This window comes from Musca domestica, unplaced genomic scaffold (assembly GCF_030504385.1).
Source record: "Musca domestica strain aabys unplaced genomic scaffold, Musca_domestica.polishedcontigs.V.1.1 2, whole genome shotgun sequence".
In the NCBI taxonomy this organism is placed as follows: domain Eukaryota; kingdom Metazoa; phylum Arthropoda; class Insecta; order Diptera; family Muscidae; genus Musca; species Musca domestica.
Genome location: NW_026712249.1, coordinates 635,001 through 658,544, shown reverse-complemented (window position 1 = coordinate 658,544; position 23,544 = coordinate 635,001). Strand labels below are relative to the sequence as shown.

The window sequence follows — 23,544 nt, the reverse complement described above, 5'->3', positions numbered from 1 at the left end:
CAATACATTTTGTCCAGTCTTTACCATTTTATATCTTTGACGTTCGATCCAACATTGTTTATAGATTCCGAGACAATGCCACTTTTTTGTTGCAGAGTCCACTGTGATGCACTTTTTGACAACGGGATGATCGCGTAGTGTTCGTATTCGTGGAATTATGGTAGGGGAGTGCTTTGAAAAAATAACATCACACATGGAAGCACTCATGGCCACATACGCACACAGATACACACGCACATGTACTTATGCAAAAAATAGGCAGCACTGCCTCTATGGTAGCACTAATCGGAATGCGTGTGTGTTAGTCGCCAAAAAAGATAAAAAACAAAAATCAAAAACGAAATCAACGCTCTCATACGGACACTACATCCTGATGGTCTGCTTTACTGCTGCCTTTGCGGACACGCACACACATACGCACACAGGACACTTGCAATTGTTAAACACTAATATTGCCGCGACAAATACTCCGCTCCTTCTCGTCCTTCCTCAGAGTCCAGCAACTAGTGTTTGAGGACATGTTCGCTTCGATTTTAATGTGTTTTTGGTTAAGTTTGTTTGCCTTTATCATTTTTTCGAGTTTCGTCGTTTTTTGTTGTGTTGTGTTGTGTGTAAAACAAGGGGTAGGGTATGCAGAGTCCCCCCAGCGGGGAAGGTGAATGCAAACGTTACAAATAAAAATGAACCAAACCCGGTTCAGCAGATATCAGCTGCAGCTCCTTTTTCCGAACTGAGGTCCACAGAAAAATGCATCTGAACTGCATATGCATTCTTCTCCTCTCTTCCTCTCTTCGGCTGCCTGCTTTGCATTTGGATATTCCTCCCCCTTAATGCGTGAAACTGAGGGGGCACGGCAGCAATCATGTGGCTTCATAGGCGAATATTGGTGAAAGGGCTTTGTTTGTCCGGCCTAGTGTGGCTTGTGTTTGAATATTCTCTATGTGAGGAATTTTTCTGTGTATGTGTTTTATTTTTTGGTGATTTCCATTTTTTATTTTTGTTGCAATAAAAATCTGTCCTTCCCCCCTTGAATTTCATGACAGCGATGTCCCCAAAGAATACTCATGGAGCAGATGAACACACGTTTACGCTGCATGAGCCGAGTTCAAATTTCGGGCAGAGGACATCGCCAAAAAACTCTCCTGTCCTCTCCTGTCAGCCTACCGTGCTGCACTTTGAGCAGCAAATATGAGGAGGCAGTGAGCACACACTCGGTCGAGTGGTGAAAATGTTAATTCCCTCCAAAGCAACATTTGCTCCAGAGGTAGAAGGAGAAATGTCCAAAAACACAAGCAAGCGAAATAAATAAAACCCAAATCACCAAAAAACACGGTTGCGTTATAAAGTGCATCATATCAACATCAACATTGACAACACAACCGCAGAGCACAACATTATTATAACTCAGGACGGCTAACCTCGGCTTTGCCACCGGACGCTCTCTCCGCAAGCCCCTGAGTCCGGTGACGTTCACATATGCTCGGCGCTCTGTATATGTTTTGTATTTTTGGCAGAGTTCTTCACGCAACTGAACACACGCATACACACACAGAAGCATCCCGAGGTATATGGCCATATGCATGTTTCATCGACTTCAACATAACCATCTCTACATACCACGACAAGCAAAGGCGACGTCTGTAACTTTTGCCGAAATTATTTTTGGAATAGTTCAGATCCGTTTAGATGAAAATCAGTAAGCCTACGGTCTGGTTGTGTTACGAGCGGATCCTACCGGAACTATAAAATCTAAGAGCATCAAATATTCCTCAACAGTTCTATGGAAGTGGCCAAAATAGATTCTAACTCTGTTCTAACTCTCCAAAAGTTCCAGCGATAAAATGTGAAACGTTACAAAGAAGTCAATGGAGGAACGAATCAGAATCCATGTTTCATAGTAGAAGTGAATTGTGAATTGTGTTTTTCAAAAACAAAAAAAAACAAACCCAACAAGAATCCAAAATAAAAATCAAAATAATTATTCTATATACAGCAATAAAAACATAAACACACACACATTTATATATACATGTGTGTTCAAAAACAATTTGTGCAATTTTGAATAAAAACTAAAAAAAAAAAACGACACACGCCAAAATAACATCATCCAAGAAAGTCCGAAAAGGAATCTTTGCCAAGTCCAATCAAGGTAAGTTCTAAGCCGAGAAAATCCGATTTTATATTCTGCAGCCAATTGGTAAAAAATGTCAAATATACGACAGAAAGGATCGAGCGGACAGCCTACAACTTATTCATTAGACTCGTACACATGCAAGTCCCTTGGTGACGTGGTGTAATTTATGTTCCCATAGAGTCAATGACACTATTAGGTTCTTTCTATACTTTAGTCGAACCACGCATTCCGATGTCTAATTGGTTTATAAATTCTCGGAGAACCCTTGTTTGCTTCCACAGAAGTCTACGTTTTGGAATACGCAACACGGTACAAAAGTTCCATCATCTTTTAAGGTATTCTTCATATCGCCCCACATATACTCCACTATATAACGTTAATTGGTGCTGTAAAATTGCACATCTAACCGAGCTTTATACTTAAATTTTAAAATAGTGCAGGGCACTGAATGAAAATGCAAATATGAAGTTCTTGAAACTTGCACTCACCTAAATATGTTAAAAGGTTGCATTTTTTTTAACTGTCAATCTGCTTGTCTTTTATTCCGAAAAGTATGAGTCAAAACTCAGTAAAGTTACACACAATTGCCCATACCGCTTAGTCCTAAACGCATTCCCACAATTTAATAATATTTGCTCCAAGAAGTTATCTGAATCGGAAGTTTCTCGTACTCGATTTTGAAATTGTAAGTGTAAAAAGAATTAACTTATTCCTTAGTTTCCCATTGGAGATAAACGAGGCGCTAAAGTACATTATTTTATGTGGGGTTTGTATTGTCAGGTGTGCTTGGTATTGAAAATGAGTTACATTAGTCCCCAGTTGGATAAAAACCTCGCGAAACAATGCCTCTGCCAACCTTTCGGATTTTCAATAACAAAAGTAAAATTGTCAAAATTGGTATAGCCTCCAATTTATGGAACATATCGATATGAAGTATGTCCATGGGCCTATGTCAGAGGATATACTCCCGTCCTGTCGAAAATACCAACAGTGATATTTGGTATACCATTACCAAATAATGGTATGGATTTTCGTCATTTCAATGTGACCGGCTCTAGGTTTCAAATGAAGTGTCTTTTTTAAGCTCAATACTCACCCCTTTGCAGTTTATAACTTTGAAATCTTGATTGACGATGTGGAAATGAAACGGTAGCTTCAATTTTTCTGTATGTTCAAGAGTCTACTTCTAGAATATTTACAGTTCTACAGGACTTATAAGTTCAGTCCGAATGACTAGGCGATTATACCTATCTATTATTTTTCTCTTCACCTAACTTTGATTGTTTACTTCATAACTTGTTTGCAATGTCAAATATATCGGATTAACTGTCTTTGGAAAATGCCAGACAGTGACAACTGAACAGCCGGTTCAGTAAGTATGTGGTAGTTAAATGCAACTCTGATTTAAGAAATTAATTTATCACTTTCAAGCCCAGGGAAGCCAACTGCTCGTCGTAAAAAACGCTTCAAATAGTTAAAAAAAAAACACCACAATCTCTACTGAAGATCAAAAATTTGTAAAAACGGCAGAAATAATCAATCATAGGTATTTTGGGAATTCAACTAATTAATTTGGAAATATGTTCTTGACAAAGTCGCTATTGTACCGACTCAAAAAAGAAAATCGCTACCACTCTTTAACAGAGTAAGGGGAGACCACCGAATCGGCATCTTTGTGTAAACGCTAGTTATAGCATGTATGGGCAAGAATACGCACTAGCGTTTGGGTCTCTTATTCTCAGTCATGATTAAAACATAAATAAACGTCCGAAATCGAACGCTTGCCTTGTCACTGGTGTTTGTTTCTTAAATGGTAACACTTTGGAGATATAGCGACATCACTTTGAAGATCATGGTGAAGTTGCAGAATGCGTGCGATAATGGCATACAGATTTTGGAAGAAGAGAATCACTGCCAGTTCCCTATGTAAACAAGCATTTGGGGCACCAAAACTAGTCCCCCTTTGGTGCGGGTTTTGGTCCAGAGGAATAATTGGTCAAAATTGTTGTTCACAAAAATTAAAAAGGACGGTATTGGCAACATTTAACAGGCCACGCAGCCGAAGCTACCCTCGATTTAAAAAACAAGTAAAAAAGCTGTAAGTTCGGCCGGGCCGAACTGTGAATACCCTCCACCATTTGGAACGAATTTGGCCATACTCAAAAACAATGAAATCCGTTAAAAATTCTATTAAAATCTTAAAAAATATATACCAAAACGTGGACATACATGGTCATGAGTAAAATTTTATCAATCTACTTCATTTCGTTCGGAAGCTAGAGTGATTTCCACAGACGAGCAGACGGATACACGGACAGATGGACGGACATTTCTAAATCAACATAGAATTTTATGCTGATCAAGAATATATATACTTTGTGGGGTCTAAAATGTATATTTCGAGGTGCTACAAACGGAATGACAAACTTAATATAACCTCCATATTATGGTGGAGGATATACAAATTATTTGGTATGCCCTATAAGAATAATTGTCAACAATTGTTTCTATAAATGTGATTTTGAGCTAATTTAGCATTATTAAATAACTACAAAATCGACTCAGGAAAAGTTATGAAGAGTACCTTACACCTATGTCCGAAAATGCCAATGTTTTGGAAGAGTGCAGAAAAGTTGACGCACTATGAATACGAATTCATTGAAGTTGATTGCGTTGAAAATTCGAGCGCAACTTATATTTTCCAATTAGTGCATCGATAACCTTTAAAACGTCAAAATATTCGATACGAGTATACTGTCACCTATGTCACCCATGACCATTTTCTTCCCACAGGTAGGTATAACTTCTTATGAAATATCATTATAAATACATTTCATTTCAATATTTATAGGTTAATACCGACGTTGATAACTTATTTACCAACATTGTTTTTATGGTATTTAATTTGATGTTTGGAATCTCTGAAGACATCCCCTATCCCCTATCCATCCCGAAAATATTAATACCAACTACCGTAAAGGGAAATTATTTAAATGTCCATAAAATCGAAATGCCTTCAATATGAGGAAAAGAAAAACACGCTTTTCCTTGCATGTGTTTCCAAACTTTTAATTTGTATTTCTTTTTAAAAATACTTATGGTTTGCTGTTGAAAAATATATAACACTTAACTTTAATGTAGACTTTAAAAAAGAAATTGATGGGTACGTCAAATTAAGAAGGCTCGTAGTAATATTAAAATTAACTTTTATTTTTGTAATAAATAATGATCAAAACAAGACTTAAGACAATAAAATTAAAAAAAAACAATCAGGAAGGGAAAATGAGTTTTGACTAACTGTCTAAAATATTACTATTAAGAATATCCTAGTTACGGACTTCTAATGCAAATAGTTAATAATATTGTAATTCATAAGTATGGCCCCACTATTGCAACGAACGAACAGTAGTTACATATAAATGCATTGCCATGCACCGCATGTTTTTATAGTTAATTTTATTTGTTATTGTTGAATGAAAAAAAACACTCTGAATTCCGCATTTCGAATTATTTTTGTAGAGATTAAGTGAGTTGTGCCTTCTTCTACCGAAACGCTGACAGTCGGTCATTGCCCCCACAAAAAATTACAATAGCTACAAAAACTGAAACTTAACAAAACCGAAATACATTTTACTAACACTCGCAAGAATTCGCCACCCCCCAAGCATCCGCTGCCTATCCAGTGAGGCCGTCTCTTAAAGTGCCACACAGTCTCTGTACATTTGTATGTGTGTGCATTGCTCTTTCCCCACTCTTCGGGGCTACTAGAGAGTAGAAGAAATAAACACATTATAATAAACAGCAAAAGCTGTTTATTTTCTACAAAAGATCGTCTTCTGGTTTTTAGAACAAAGCAGTAAAAAGCATTTACAGAGCACAAACAAAATAATTCCAAAAAGATTATTCACACACACACACATACATGCGCACCTTATATGCACAAGTGCAGAGAATCATTCAGTTTACTATATACGTACACACAAACGCACATACATTCGTGCATTATCAAATGGCCTCTTTAGAGAAAAGAAATCGGCAGCCGCAGAACGCTCCCTAAGAATAAACAGAAAACAGCAGCAGATCAGCAGAGAAATCATTAACATCACCGACGTGATCCTCATCTACAACGACGTCAAAGACAGCATTCGTAGTCGCTGGGACAGACAGGCCATCTTTTGGATGAACTCAACAACAGCAAGAATACCAACTGGGGCGAAAGCAATCGTCGAGCCAAAAGCCCTGACAAATGCCATGCCAAAATTCCAAGACGGTTTCTCAACCTCAAGCCATGAACGACGGACATCGAGCTCATCCTACGACGCTACTCCAAAATATCAAATAGCAAACTTTCATGGGTTCTTGGCTGAGATGTCCGAAATGCACATGATATGCTCCGCAATACAAGCAAAGAGTGCATAAAACTTAATACTTTCCCATTTGCGATAATTCACACACAAACACACACGCGCGCGTATGCACCACTACACCACTGGGCTCCTTTGTTTTGGAAGAAAGTTTTCGCTTTGATGCAACAAAATATGAAATAAAAACCCCAAACAAAACAGCACACAAAGAGAAGACGAAACCACAACCCGTTTGAAGAGAAACCCTGCTTTGGGAACATTTATGTATGCCATCGAGGATCATATTCCAAGCGATTGATGTCTGGTAAAATAATTTATTCTGAAACACTTTAGTCTATTCTCAATTCTGTGGGTCACAGACAAGTAGACTTTTTAATGTTGTCAACGCATTTATGTTTGACACATTGCGCTGTGGTCCCAAATACGAACCAATTCTTCAAAGCCAAGCATTGTATCTGTGTAGATTACTGGACAAGTCTCCGTCGTTAAAGCCAAAAATCGTTATCATCGAATTAACTCACACCTCCTCAGAACATAATTTTACAAGCATTGCTTGGGCGAAAAATAAAACCCAATATTAAATAATTCCAACTGATATTAATGAAAATAATAATATCGCTCAAGAAATAAACAACTTCAAGTTGGACGGTCAAAATCATCCATCGATATACACCACCGTGTTGTCGTTGATGATCCCTGCCCAGAAGGCAAAATTGAAGGTCATAGGTATTCTGTTTCTCAATTTTATTTTTGGTATTTTGCTGTCCAAAATTTTGGTGAAAAGATTAAAATATATTGTCCATTTGACCCCGACGTGATTTGAACACGCAACCTTCTGATCTGGAGTCAGACGCGCTACCGTTGCGCCACGGAGTCTATTGACAATCTAGTTTAATCTGTTCCGAATAGTTGTTTCTTATCTTTCAGCTGAGTGATGTAAAACTTCATTATACCTTATCTGTGTTCTAAATAAAAACGAAACGAAACGAAACGAACAAGAAATAATCAAATAAATAAAAAAGCTCCGCATTCGAAGGGGAAAGAACAACGTTTTATATGTCTTATTCGCAACTAGGCGTGCAACTATTTCTAGAGTATAAGCAACATTTTCTATTCCAGCAACAATACGCATACGTCTAGCTGGCTAGTGAACTAGTAGTAGTGGTAGTACTAGTAAGACTATCAGAATATGAAAGGAATTATTTGAATGAGGTATCAGGAGGAATGAAAGTATGTATTAGTTGGTGTGTCATCGTTAATGTTTTTTGGATGTAACGCCAAAGTTATCGCCAAAGAAACGTTTCTGCTTTCCATTGGCTTTGCAATTACGCCAACACTAAATTGAAGTATCTGCAACAAGTCATTAACGTTTAAAGTGAATGACATTGGTTCCAAATCGAAACCTTTCAAATCAACGACAGTCCCCCTACCCCCCTTCAAACACAGGCACACAGTTGAGGCAGCCATACGTTTAGAATTGCACATCCACAGGCCAAGTTGTTGAAAAGTGCAATATTCACGTTATCGTCCATTAGCTCCGTTTTTACATTTTCATTAGCGTTGCGCTCTGCGTAGCGTTCTACCTATCCCAATGAGCAAAGCCGAAGTACGGGGAGCGCCGAAGTATACCCATTCAGTATACCACTTGGAATAACGTCACTCTGTTAGATGTTTTTACCCCTTGCAGTCGCCACTGCATCGATCACCTCCGATTCGCCTCCGCGTGGGACTATTCTGTTGTTTTTCGTTCGCACGACGCTAAACACAACAAACAAACCATAAAGCAAACGGCACTGCCAGTCAGCCAGTGAACCAACCAAGCAAACAAGCGGCCAGAATTTTGGCAGTCATTGACCCCTCGCAGCGAGAATTGAGCAACGAAAATACTACTACAACAACTGCGCATACACTCACAGTCGATGAATGCAGGGCAGAATCTTCTTCCAGACCCATGCACGCACATCCCAGCTACCACTCTCTAGCTCTCTTTTTTTTTCTCTCTCTCTTTCTCTCTACCTACGAAACGTAGCCAAGAGTCGAGAGCTGAGGAGTGTACTCAATCATCGAGAGAGTTAGAAGCTCTCAAACATCGATCCGGCACCAAGTGGCTGGCTGTTTGCCTGTCTCAGCACTGCGTCGGCCATTGTCGTTAAACCTAAGATTACAGTGCGAGTTTCAAAGCCAAAACAGGGCGATTAGTTAGACATTTGACACACCACCAAAGTCAATGAACACTTCGCATTTAGATTACAGATCCAGCCATATGCTGTCGCAGTTTGTAAAAACAAAGCACACAAACAACAAATTCTGCAAAACAATCCATTCCCAGATCAATGATCTTTCACAATAACAAAATTGCTGTACTGGGCGAAATAAGTTGACGCCGATACAGAAGCCTATTCAACCCATCAGCGTTATTCGTTAACGTCTTGATCAAAGGTGAATGCAATCATTAAAAGCTCCCAATTAGTGTGGGATTTTTTAAATTTAGATTTTATTCAGAGTCAATTTCCTGCTATTGTACTTCTATGGTACCTTGGCATGTCGGAATCTACATTTTCGCACGATATTGGAAGTATATCATATGATCATAAATTATGTTTATGATGGAGTATGGAGGGTTTATTAAATTTGTCATTCCGTTTGTTACACCTTGAAATATACATTTAAGACCCCACAAAGAATATATATTCTTTATCAGCCTAAAACTCTACGTCGATTTGGCTATATCCCTCCGTCTGTGGAAATCACTCTAGCTTCCGAACGAAATGAAGTAGGTTGACATTTTACTCAAATGTATATTATATCTGCAGGACTTTTGATATTGAAAATGGGCCATGTAGGTCCATGTTTTGGTGTAGCCCCCATATAATAATACGTCCCTATTTTCGATATTTTAATGATTTAGGCGACATTATTCACCGGAAGTGTTTCAAATTTGAAATTCGTAATGGATATTACAGTCTATAACAGAAAATTGTCTGTGCAGGTCCACGTTTTCGTATAGCCCCCATATAATGGTATGTCCCGATATTCGGTATTTTAATGATTTTAGCAACATTATTCTCCGATTTTTTTTTAAGTTTCGCATTTGAATATTGTAATGGCCACGTTGTCATATGGGCCCTAATATAACGGATTTTATCTTATTTGATTTTTAATTATTTATTTATTTATTTATTTATTTATTTTTTTTTTTTTTTTTTGTAAATTGCCAAATTTGAAAATGATCCAAATGGGTATTCAAAGTTCGGCCATTCCTAACGACAGTTATACCCATGGTACAATAAATACAGGATAAGAATTTTCGCATGTTATTTATTTTATAGTATATAAATTAATATTATTTAAAAAAAAATTAATGTTTTGAGAATGGTAAAATATGAATTAAAACAACTAAATCTGTGCATTGAAGAATTACTTCCCGAATTAAAAGATTATTACACCAAAAAGTATTGTGACTACATAGACAATTATATGGAAAAGGTCGCCAGATATAAATCTTACATTTCCGTGCCAGTTCAGTCATGGTTTGAAAAAGTAGGTGCTTCATAAACGTAGACCTACATGTTCGATGCTTTGCCACAAGAGGTAGGACCCATTGCGAACTCGTTGGAAAAAGGTGATAAAAACCATCAAAATACCGATGATCGAGGGTACCGTTATAGGGGGGCTATACAAAAACGTGGACCTATATATATAAAAAGTTCGCCCCGAAGCTGTAACCCATTATGAACACAAATACCAATTTTTACACATATCCATGGAAAAATGTGGCTAAAACCATAAAATATCAAATATCGGTACTGTTATATGGAAGCTATTTAAAACGTGGACCTATACAGCCAATGTTCTGCTGCAGAACAGGTTACAAACTCTTACTATCAAATTTGGAACGATTCCGTGGAAAAATGTGCCAAAAATCATAAAAATAGCGAATATCGGGAAGTATCGCTATATGGGGCTATATATGTGCAATGTTCCGCCATGGCAACTAGAACCACAAATATCAATTTTTAAACAAGTAAGCAAAGGCTACAGTCGAGCGGGGCCGACCGTTGAATACCCTACAACACTATAATAAACCATACAGTTTATATAGGCGATATACTCGAAAGAATTCCACAAGATATTGTGACAAATAATAAAAGAAAACCATCAGGTTCCGTTCTCTAATTTTCGATCCAATTTATTGGTAGATGTTGCACGTAAATGGTCTTCCTAGATCTGGAGCCAATATTTCCCAAAGACCTATAATCTCTCAGAAGTGGCAAAAGATTAACATTTATTATTGGTTTTTGACTGAAACGCATCTATATGAGATACAGACATTTGACTATATTCTTCAACGAAGTCAGCGTTAACGATAGTCAGAAGTGCGTCTTTCCTGTATTTGTGAATTCTCCAAAAAGTCACTGTATTTTGTCTACAAAAGTTGGCAAACTATTTCACACATTGAATATTTTTGGATGGCCATCCAAAACTGCTTGGCTTTTGTAATGTCCGGTAACCCCCATTCAAATGTGCGTGAGAATCGGGCGATAATTACGACCTGCAGACAATTGCAGTTTTTTGGTCCATTTTAACCCCTAAATATATGGCGATCATCTCCAAAAAGAGTAAGCTTCTATTCTGACCCTCATCTTATCTCCATGCAAATTTTCGTAAGGATCGGGCCATAAATGCGATCTGTATATGATATCCTGATATCCTAACTACTTAGTTTTGTTAACTGTAGAAATATTACCAAATGTTTAATTCAAAATGAAAATATGCCAAAAATATGACAAAATTGAAAAATTATGAGAAAATTTTACAAAATCAATATTTTCATCTTTAGAGAGATATTTTTATGCGATTTTTTTAGACGTTTTTTCTTTCCTGTCAAGAGGCCATTCTGAATTAATGAGAACTGTGGAAATCAGTTCAGCCGTTCTCGACATATAAGAGATTTTTCAAGCATATCTTCTTTGATAAACGTATATATCGCACATATTTTGCTATATATCCGTTTTGTTGGATCTTAACATCAATGTAAAGATCAGAAGTAACCTTGTCATGGCTTTGTGATTTCGCCGGGATTTAAAATATTCGTGGTTTAATGAAAAATTTTGAATTTTTTCAACACAAAATATATGGTCTATTTTACCCGCTAAATATTATCCGATGACCACCCAAATTGGTAGGCTTCTTCCCCGCCCTAAACTCTAGCTACATGCGAAATTCCGCGTCGATTGGTCTATAATTGCGACCTGTATAGCTACTGCAAAATCCGACATTTTTTCAGTATTTGGTCCATTTCAACCCCTAAACATTTGGCGATCATCTCCAAAAGAAATAGGGTTCTATTCTGACCCCAGACCCACCTCCATTCTAAATTTCGTGAAGATCGGGCCATAATTGCGACCTGTAGAGTGATTACAAATTAACGTGGACAGACGGACAGACGGACGGACGGACATACATAGCTAGATCGACTCAGCTCGGCGAGCTAGGAAGATCCATATATACTTTCCTATGTGGGAAACCAATATTTCGAGGTGTTACATAATTTTTGGGCCAATCAAACTTATAATACCCCCAACACATAGTGTTGTAGGGTATAACAAATCTGTGAACAAATGTGGCTAAACACATCAAAATACCGATGGACCGATATAACTCATTACCAATACCAACCATACAAGCAATTGTGCCAAATTCAAAGCTCTGCGTCAAATAATGTGAACTGTATCGTGATTTCAACAGACGGACAGACAGACTGATGTCGTTAAATCGACATAGAATTTGATGCTGATCATGAATGTATATACCTTGTAGGGTCTACGACGAATATTTAGATGAGTTACAAACGGAGTGATAAATGTATTTTGAAAGCAAAGTAAGACACCCTGAAACGTATTTATAAATTGTATTTAAATTTCAACATAGTTTAAAGATTTTCAAAATTATTTTGTTTATTATTCAAGACAATGTCGAAGAATTTGAAAAATATCAAAAACAAAGAAAAATCGTTGAAAAATAGTGCAAAAATCCCAAAAATACCGAACTAGGGAGCTAATGTTATATTAGAGCCTATATGTAATTTTTGTCATAGGCCATTACGATACCAGTTTGAGCAATTTTCCGTCATAGTACCCATTAGGAACTTCAAATTCCACATTTGAAGCATTTCCGGTGAAATGTGTGACACAAATTACCAAAATACCTTATATCTAGAGGTACTGTTATATAGGGACTATACCAAAACTTAAAGCTACATATAAAGTTCTCTACAAGGACGTTTCTCACATAATGAGAACACATGCTGCCAATTGACAGCAAATTCGGGTTGAAATAGTGTAATAAACACCCAAAAAACCTTAGATATTACGGTACAGTTATAGGGTGGAGGGGGAGGGGTGTAGCTATACCAAAACGTGGACCTATATAGCCCACTTTCAATACCAAAAATCATGTAGACCTGGGTGTAGCTCATAGGGACCGTGTCAAATGTGCAACCCATGAATATTTGGAACTCATCTATAAGATCTCAAATAATTATTTAAATTAATTCAAAACCGTAAAAATAACAAATATATTGATGTCTTTATATATGGACAACGTTACCGAATGCTTCTGAATGAACTGCCAACTGCCGAATTACGATAAATTCGGGGGACCTAAAGTATATTCGTGGTTGACGTACACCGACGGACATGCAGCTAAACAGATGCACGCACAGACATGACTTGATCGACATTCAATTCGAAGCTGATCGAGAATGAATATACTTTATGGGTCCACATCCACAAAAAAGTTACATTATTATTTCTTTTTTACAAGTAAAAAGGATGTATACTCTTAGCCTATGTCCATTTATTTAAATATATTGTGACTGGGCTTATGAGCATAATAAATGTTGGCCTTAATCTTTTGTAGGTGGATGTATTCCGTTGCGCCAAGTAATAGAAACATCGGTTAATAATCTTGCATTTGAATTGCCAGAAGGAGTGGACCAATTATTGGGATATGTAAAGTTTGAACGAAATCTGATGTTTCATAAGGTACAAATTATTTTCTATGAACGTGTTCAGCGAATACTCCTTCGACAGTAATCGTGCGTACAGACAGACTGACAGAAATCGCTAGTCGGACTCCAAATGTCTGAAACGGATTACGTCCAAGGAGACCTAGAATTCAAAATCATTATTTCGATGCCATTCGGCTGAGAGTATAAGGAGTTCTAGGTTTATTTGTTGTTTCCGTTTGAAGTTTAGATTTTTGTTATGTATCTGCAAGGCGAATTCAAATTACAACAATTTTTTCACGTACCAAACTGATACCAGCTGGCGTAAAGAGTTACCTTGTAATTCTATCATGGTCAAAGCAATTTGCCTCAAATCTTATATGTCAAGTAAATTCACTTTGCTTACAATTTAAACATATCAAGTTTCCATGGACCAACTGATGCCTATATTAATTGTCAATATGATTTGAATTCGCCTGACAAATGCGATAGATGTCAATACTTTTCCGATTTTGTCCAATCGTTTACATAAATCTATAAATTGGAAAACAATTGAACAAGAAAAAATATGATATACCGCTTTTGTCAAATAAAACAATATTAGGAATATAAGAAATAGATTGCTTTAATTTTAATTTAAAACTGACCTCAACAAACATGAAAAACAAACTTGGTGGGATTCTGGTGTTTAATTGCATTTGCTTAGTATCCGGCGGGACTTTTTTCAACTAGTTGAGAAAATCGTTGGTTATAAATGCATTATTCTACAACTAACTACAAATTGGTTGAAAAGTCATCTGAATATCAACCAGTAGTGATTCAGCTCCAGATGACTTTTCAACCAATTTGTAGTTAGTTGTAGAATAATGCATTTATGAACTAACTACAAGTTGGTTGTAAACTCATCTAGAAGTCAACCAAATTGAACGACAAAACAGCCCTAAAGATGATTGGTTATATCAAACTACTTTGCAATAACTCGCATAATACATTTCCAAAAATACTTCGATATAAATCCAACGTACAATAATACAAGCCAGTGCTGCTAACCTTAATACACAAGTACATATGCATAGAAAAACAGTGCAGCAAGGGTATCTGAAAATAGCACTCCTCCTTCAAATAGAAAATAAAGAATTTGATTTAAAAAAAAAAAAAAATAAATAAATAAATAAAAATAAAAAAAGAACTTTTTGAACTTTTTTAACATATTTTTTAACTGACTAAAAATTGGCTTAAAAGTAATTGGCTTATAGTTAGTGTAAAAGTAACTAGTTTATATTTAGTTTCAAAGTAATGCAGGAATGGACAATTGTCCACTGAGCGAGGCAGTGCATGTTAAAATAGTTAGTTGGCGTAAAGGAAATAAATCAAAAAATAACTAGTTGTGGTTTTTTTTTAAACTAATTTTAAATTAGTTTTAAACCAATTTATTTCACCGCAGGGTTGTTGCCCATCCAAACTTCTTGAAGATTTCCGACAACAAATTGCTGGTGGACCATTAATGAATGAAACAACACCTCCTAATCCTTGAATGTAGTAGTAGTATTTCCCCTGCGGGGAAATGAATTGGTTTAAAACTAATTTAAAATTAGCTTAAAAAAAACCACAACTAGTTATTTTTTGATTTATTTCCTTTACGCCTAGGCAGTGGACAATTGTCCATTCCTGCATTTCTTTGAAACTAAATATAAACTAGTTACTTTTAAACTAACTATAAACCAATTACTTTTAAGCCAATTTTTAGTCAGTTAAAAAATATGTTAAAAAAGTTCAAAAAGTTATTTTTTATTTATTTATTTTATTTATTTATTTATTTTTTTTTTTTTTTGTTAATCTAATTCTTTATATTCTATTTGAAGGAGGAGTGCTATTTTCAGATACCCTTGCTGCACTGTTTTCTATGCATATGTACTTGTGTATTAAGGTTAGCAGCACTGGCTTGTATTATTGTACGTTGCATTTATATCGAAGTATTTTTGGAAATGTATTATGCGAATTAATGCAAAGTAGTTTGATATAACCAATCATCTTTGTACAAAGGGCGTTTTTAGGGCTGTTTTTTCGTTCAAATTGGTTGACTTCCAGATGATTTTACAACCAACTTAAAGTTAGTTTATAAAAAGTTAGTTCATAAATGCATTATTCAACAAACTAACTACAAATTGGCTGAAAAGTCATCTGAATATCAACCAGTTGTGGTTTCTTAACTGGTTGATCTTTAGATGACTTTTCAACCAATTTGCAGTTAGTTGTAGAATAATGCTTTTCCAATCAACGATTTTCTCAACTGGTTGAGAAAAGTGCCGCAGGGAAGTTAGTTCATAAATGTATTATTCTTCAACTAACTACAAATTAGTTGAAAAGTTATCTGAATATCAACCAGTAGTGGTTACTTCGCTTTTTGATCTCCAGATGACTTTTCAACCAATTTGCAGTTAGTTGTAGAATAATGCATTTATAACTAATGATTTTCTCAACTAGTTGAAAAAAGTCCCGCAGGGATAATTCTGACATGCAATTATGTATGTTTTCTTGTGTGTCATGGACTTGTCGGGGGATAAACATTTACGTTTTCGCCCAACATCATTTAGACTTGTTCCTAAAATGAAACCGATCATTTTAAAAAATTGTTTATATCTCGAGTAAGAATACATGTTGATACCTGTGAAGCAAAAGGGCTGCATTTCCATTTCTATGTCTTCCCCATTTCCATTTGAAAAAACAATAAATATTATTTTCCTTATAAAGAAAGTGAAATCTAATCACAAGTTCGTAATTGAAAAACCTAAGGACTATTTAGGTTTCGTAGGTAGTTGGGCAATATTCATTCAGTATCTTCGAGTATCGTCCCCACAAATAGTAAAAATGTGGGAACCATTGCTTTATTTTATTATTTCAAAAGCCGACTTTTCTTCCGTTCTTCCCTGAAAGAAAAAGAAAAAAAATAAACTAGAACCCAAGAATATAAAAGGAGGAAAACATTGAAAGGAATGAACAAACTGTAAAGAAAGAGGAAAAACGGCGAAATAACCCCGAAAAAACTTTGCTGTTATTAGGCCAATATCCGATTTTCCGTAAAAAAGGATTTTGGAATCAGCATACAAGATTAACCTGTAATCGTCGGATTGAAAAAAATCAAATTTAAAGCAATTGAATATTTACACTTCAGCCAAAAAACTTGTGATATGGTGAAAATGCCAAATATATCCACGAGATTGTCCTAAACCCGAGATATTTTCTTTACCACATCATGCTCAATATTTTTTATTAAATATAATTATGGCCATGGCATAATTACGGTAAGTAGAACAAAGCTCCCCCCAAATACATACACGCATTTTGTGTATGCATGTGTATTGCTTTGAATAAAAAATGCAATAATTTAAAATTATTTAAAATTTGGTTGCAAAATAAATTCAAATTGTCGACGAGTGAGTAACAAATTGTTTCGCGGGTTTTTTCCCAATATAAGAATTTTGTTAAAAAAAATGAAAAATTAACAAAATCTATAGTTGCATTTTTAAAAGTCTATTTGACTCCAGCACAGAGTTTCATTTTTCTACTTTCTTGGAAGTTGAGCCACCTTTGTTTTTGAGCCATGATTGTGGCCAATAATTATTGTCAAAATTGACAAATTATAAACCAACTGCAATGACAAGGCGAAATATTTTTTTCGCTCTAATAACGACTGTTGACAATATATGTAGCCGAAAAGTTGTATTTTTTGGGGAATTCGCTTTCTGGTTGATCTTCTATGTGGGCCAGTTTATTTTGAAGCGGAGTATCGTTTGGTTTTTTTGTCAATCCATACTATTGAGCGAAATACAGTACTAAACAACAACGGAAAGTATCTACTAAATCAATGGATACGCAGCCACTCTGCAGCCACAAGTAGTTATATGTCTTTCCATATGGACCTCCAACATTTGGGGAGTTACAAGTCTTAAGATATGTGTTATTAGAACTGGCTATTAATAGAACTTAATTGAAATTGCTCCTCGCTAGGTAGGTACTCATTACTCGAAATGCTGCTTCAACAAAAGTCTATCATTCTTGAAGATCTATCGATCCCGACAAACAATACCAGGGTACATACTTGTTGCCTGCCCATTGATTTAGTTTCGAGAGATGCCTTTCGCAATGCTCGATTATTTGCGTCGAACTGTTGCGGAGCGCATTTATGTGGTTGCTCTTCCAACAACCCCAACCAGCAACAAACCCCCCTCCCATATTCCTCCTCTTTGAGATGTCTTCAGTTATTTGTGTTATTTTTTTAAGAGCAGATTATGCCGATATTTCAACCCCATTTATTGTAGTGCGTTTTCCTTAATTTTCTTGCGAAATGTGAGCGGTGGGGTAGGGCGCGTGTGAATGTGTGGCAGCGGCATTATATGTTCCAAAAGCGATATGTCTGAATGTAAATGTGTGTTTGTGTGTGTAGGGCTTAATGCTGTTTGTGTGTATGTATTTTCATTTGTGTACTCGAAGTTTTTTAATCGATTTTTTCATTTGCCCAATTCATCAAAAATAAGTCATTATAAACTTTTCTTTTTTAGACGGGGCTTTTCTTCCGTTTTTCCCTGAAAGAAAAAGAAAAAAAATAAACTAGAACCCAAGAATATAAAAGGAGGAAAACATTGAAAGGAATGAACAAACTGTAAAGAAAGAGGAAAAACGGCGAAATAACCCCGAAAAAACTTTGCTGTAAGCAAAAACTAAGCTTCTATTCAAATTCTACTTCATCGAATGCAAAGCAGCGGCAGCATATTTAAATATAGAAAAGCACATACACAAACATCCATCCATCCATTCGTTCAGCCATTCAACGGGAGACATACTTACCAACATACATACACACACATACATACTCATAAAGTTTTCGATTTCCAAACACTCGCTATGTGAACCTTCTTTTCCGTCTCTTCGCTATCTTTCTTTGAGACGAGCAAAAAAAACTCAAATGCCTTCCCCCCTCCCCCCTCGGAGACGGGAACACGGCAAGCACAGAAGCGGCGTGGGGAAATGGCATTAGCAACCCACCAAACTACACGGCGACATACCACTATTGTAGTAAAAATATTGCGATTATGAATTTGACTAAGTGAATGTGCGGCGGTGCTCGGCAGCGGCAAAACTAGAACCCGGGGGGGCACACAAAACCACTGGTATCGCTGGCGCAGCAGCGACGGCAGAATCAGACATAATATGAAATATTTTTATTCGTATACACAATAGCAACAACAACAACTAGAAATACACCAACAAAAAAAAAAAAACAAGAACAACACAAAAAAAGAAACTGTATTGTGTGCAGCTCCAAAGTTACAGCAGTAGCTACAGCTACTATTCAGACAATTCTGGGTTTTGTTCGTTCCTCTGCCACTTCTTTATACAACAAAAAAGAAAAAGTATTTGTTCCACTGTAAGCTGCTCCTCAGCGATTCTTTGCAGCTATGTTTGGGTGTTCTCGGGCACATTAAGAAGAACTGAAGACGAATTTCCAGAAAGAAACGTGCGAAGCGAAAGACGATACTTTGTTGTGTGTTTCAAATTAGTTTTTCGGCATAAAGCATATGCATGTGTGTGTGTGTCTATGTTTGTTTGCTCATTAGGGATGGGGGACAAAATCGAAACTTGCCACCTCGGCCTACTGGGTGGATTAGAAGAGAGCTTCCTTCATTCATTTTGAGTTTGCTTGATTTTTACCCGAAATCACTTTATACACCCCAGATACATTTGTCGTATCGGTGAGGTCATATTAATGTTACGCTACACAGATGTTCTGAGGACAAGTCTGATAGGAAAACACTACATCACAATATTCGAGGTTTGGCTCTACGATGTTTCCTAAAATCCGACGAGAAGAGTTAGTTTCCGATTGTTTTTTTTTTAAACACAAATATTAGCACATACAGTTTGTCAAGTAAAGCTTCTCTCCAATCAAAAATAGAGAAACTGAATAGTAAAAGTAAATCAATGGTAAATATTTCAAATTTTTGCCACTAAATAAATAAAATATGTTTATGTAAAACACAGCAACAACGCCGTATTAGCCTAGCTAGTATTCTCCGTTGCGGTTAATAGACTTACAACGGCCTACAGAACTAGGGATTTAAAATTAGGCGACTTAAGGGTCTAACCATTCGCTATTCACAACAACTGTCTGAACTGAATAACCCAAAAAATTCAAAAAATAAAAAGTTGAGTTCGTCAACCATTTACACAAAGACTTATAAACTAAGGCTCGTCAGTTGAGACATGAATGAATTACCCACTTTCTATAAGGAGTTCCACGTTCAAACATAATAATCCATGGAGTTCAAAACATAATGAGGCAAAGATCGCCTGCAAGGATCAAACATGACTTACTGTGTTTCATCGGTCTGCAAGTAAGAACTTTCAGAAAAAGGGTCTGCCGTTATAGGTGTTATTTTGAATTCAAAGAAAGTTTACATTTCTTTGAGATAAATGATCAGATGGTTATCCAAACCCACCCAAACTTCGAATAGTTTGAAACGGACTTCATAATATTGAGGCTTTGTGGCGAGAGGGATTTCTTAGAGAAGCCTCTAAATTTGATGCCACAAACCATAATACAGGGTTGTCCATATTCGACGGACCCATCTGGCAACGCCATAACTTTTGGCAGAGATGTCACATCGCTTAATGACATACCTCGTTTGAAGCGTCAGTCCAAGCTGATTTTTACCATGATTGCGCTCTGAAATAGTTGAAATTTACATTCAACAGAAGAAGTCAATTGTGAAAAAAATGTGAGAAGTGCGCCTTCTAAGAACACCATTAAGCGTTTATACGAAAAATTTTCGACTGGTAAGGCTCTTTCTAATCCGAAGAGGCCATATAAAAGTCGACCAAGGCGATCGGCCGAGAATATCGCTGCCGTACGAGCCAGTGTTGAGAGGCCCCCAAGAACATCCCAAAAACGCCGTTCTCAGCAGTTGGGCATGGCTCGGTCCACTTTACAACGGATTATTCGCATTGATTTGCATTTGTTCCCGTACAAAATTCAATTGACGCCTCGTCGATTGGAATGGGCCCAAAGGGCTCAAATGAATGTGCATCTGCAGACATTGGAATTGTAGAGGTTATACTTGGTTTTATTGACCAGCACTTTGAAGTCATTTTCAGAAGGTGCAATATCAGCATGACTAACAGTTCCATGTAGCTGCCTACCTATTCCCCAAATTTATTTCCTTCACATGAGACTCCGTCACCCTTCCTTACATGCCCTAATGCGCTAAGTCACAAATTGTATTTTTTTTTTTTTTTGTTCTTTCTTGTATACACCAAGGCAAAGCGGAAGTTTTGGCCAAGAGATATTCGCTAAGCTGAAAAATAAAATTTTGTGTATTTTAGTTTTCGTGCTTTATGTCTTTGTTTGTTCTTAATATTTTGTTTGTTTTTTTTTTTTTTGTAATTTTTGCATTCTCCTTCTTCTTTAGCTGTTAGGCACACATTGCTATCTTAGCAGAAAGCGCTGCTCTCTCTTTCCCTCCGTAAGATACTGGCTCTGCCATGCTAACACCGTCTTGTACTCACAATAAAATGCTATAACGGAATTAGCGAAATGTAATGACGAACAGATGGGTGAGTGTTCCTCCGTTCTTTAACTGTTCGCTTTCCGCCTTCTACTGCTTTGCTTTGCGAAAGGGGATTGGAATTAACAAAACCTAAACCTTACAAACTTCCTTCCATTGATTTTCTCGGCGGCAGAGAATACTGCTGCTGCTGCTAGTTGTGGTTTTGCACGCCTCCCCACTTCCGCAACAAATATTGACAATTTCGGGGCTAAGTTTATGGATAAAATGCCACCACTACTTAATTGATTTATTACTAATTTATTTAGTTGCGAATTTCCATTCGACAGTCAATTCTTCTAAATTGAATTCTCGACAAGAAAGTCTTTGTTGCTTCCTGTTTAAAGTTGGAAACGCCTTCGCTGTTATAACAATTTGCTTCTAGGAGTCCAAAATATCTCACATCAATGGGAAGCTCCGACGTTAGCAACATAAGGTTGACAGTTATCAGGGAATGGATTTTTCATTATTTTTATACCCTACACCACATAGTGGTAAGGGTATTATGTCTATATGCATTTGTTTGTAACATGGAGAAGGAAGGGAGATAGACCCATAGTTACTTTGAGGATCTGCATAGAATCTCTTTCTGATTAGTCCTGAAAATAAGTATGCCAAATTTGATGGAAATCGGTTCAGATATAGCTATAGCTCCCATATATATTGTCCATCCGATTTGTTATTTTCGTCCTCCTCAGAAATACCTTTGCTAAATTGTATCGAGATCGGTTCAGTTTTGGATATAGCACCCATATTACTTCGTCCGATTTACATTTTATTGTGCACCAAACGTCTAATATTTTCCCAAATGAGATGGAATTTGGCACATGCGACCGAATTGAGTCTAGATGCTAGCATGCCAAATTTGGTGAAGATCGGTTCAGATATTGCTATAGCTCTCATATATTTTGTTCACCCGATTTGTTGTATTTGTTACCCACGGCCGTAATATGCACTCCGTAACAACGATATTCAGGGAAATATATCAAATACAGAGCAGAAATATCGTTGCCAAATATTTGGCGAAAATCGTCAAAATACCAAATATTGGCAGGTACCGTTATATGGCGACTATGCCAAATCGTGGACTAATATATTTCATTTCAATACAAAACATCCTAGACACAATACAAATTGTTGTGCCAAATTTTGAAGCTGTACGTTTAATAATGTGGGCTATATCGTGATTTGAACATACATACAAATAGACGGACATCGCTAAATCGAATTTTAGGCTGATTATGAATATATATATACCCAATGAGGTCTACGACGAATATTTGAAGATGTTACAAACTGTTAATATACTGTCCTTTCCTAGAAATAGAAATGGGGTTAAAATTTTGATCTTGTTAGGTTAAAAGGTTATAGTTACTTTACGCAATATTTAGAAAATTACTGTTATTATTATTATTATTCTTATTCTTATTATTATATTATTATTATTATTATTATTATTATTATTATTATTATTATTATTATTATTATTTTATTATTATATTAGTATTATTATTATTATTATTATTATTATTATTATTATTATTATTATTAGTATTATTATTATTATTATTATTATTATTATTATTATTATTATTATTATTATATTATTATTATTATTATATTATTATTATTATTATTATTATTATTATTATTATTACTTATATTATTATTATTCTTATATTATTATTATTATAGTATTATTATATTATTATTATTATTATTATTATTATTATTATTAATAATATATATATTATTATTATTATTAAAATGGTTATATTTATTATTATTATTAGTATTATTAATTATTATTAATTATTAATAATACTTATTATTATGATTATTATTCTTAGTATTATTATTATTATATTATTATTATTATTATTATTATGAATTAGTTATTCTTATCATTATTATTATGATTAAGTTATTTTATTTATTATTATTATTATTAATTATTATTATATTATTAATTATGATTATTATTATTATTATTAATTATTATTATTAGTATTTATTATTATCATTATTATTATATTATTATATATTATTAATTATTATTATTATTATTATCTATTAATTATTAATATTATTATTACTTATTATCATTATTATTAATTATTATTATTATATATTAGTATTATTATTATTATGTTATCTTCTAGTCATTATTAGTAAGGATTATTATTATTATTATTATGTTATTATTATTAGAGTATTATTTATTAGTATTTATTATTATTATTATTATTATAATTAGTATTATTATTATATTATTAATATTATATATTATTATTATTATGATTATTATATTATTAGTATTATTATTATTATATTATTATGATTACTATTATTCATTGATTTATTATTATTATTATTATTATTATTTATTAATTATTATGATTATTATTATTATTATTATTATTATTAATTATTATT

The 23,544-nt window shown here is 35.1% G+C and overlaps 1 protein-coding gene and 1 non-coding gene across 2 annotated transcripts in view; one reads left to right on the top strand and one right to left on the bottom strand.

Annotated features, from left to right (window-relative positions):
- The first annotated feature begins 1,692 nt into the window (after positions 1–1,692).
- Positions 1,693–23,544, top strand: part of LOC101892866 (broad-complex core protein) — a 109,350-nt gene continuing 87,498 nt past the window's right edge. Inside the window, exon 1 of the mRNA XM_059121541.1 lies at positions 1,693–2,149. The gene's annotated coding sequence lies outside the window, so the exon portion shown is untranslated. The remainder of the gene's footprint in view (positions 2,150–23,544) is intronic.
- TRNAW-CCA (transfer RNA tryptophan (anticodon CCA)) lies at positions 7,303–7,374 on the bottom strand. The gene has a single exon. It is a non-coding gene; the product is annotated as a tRNA-Trp (tRNA).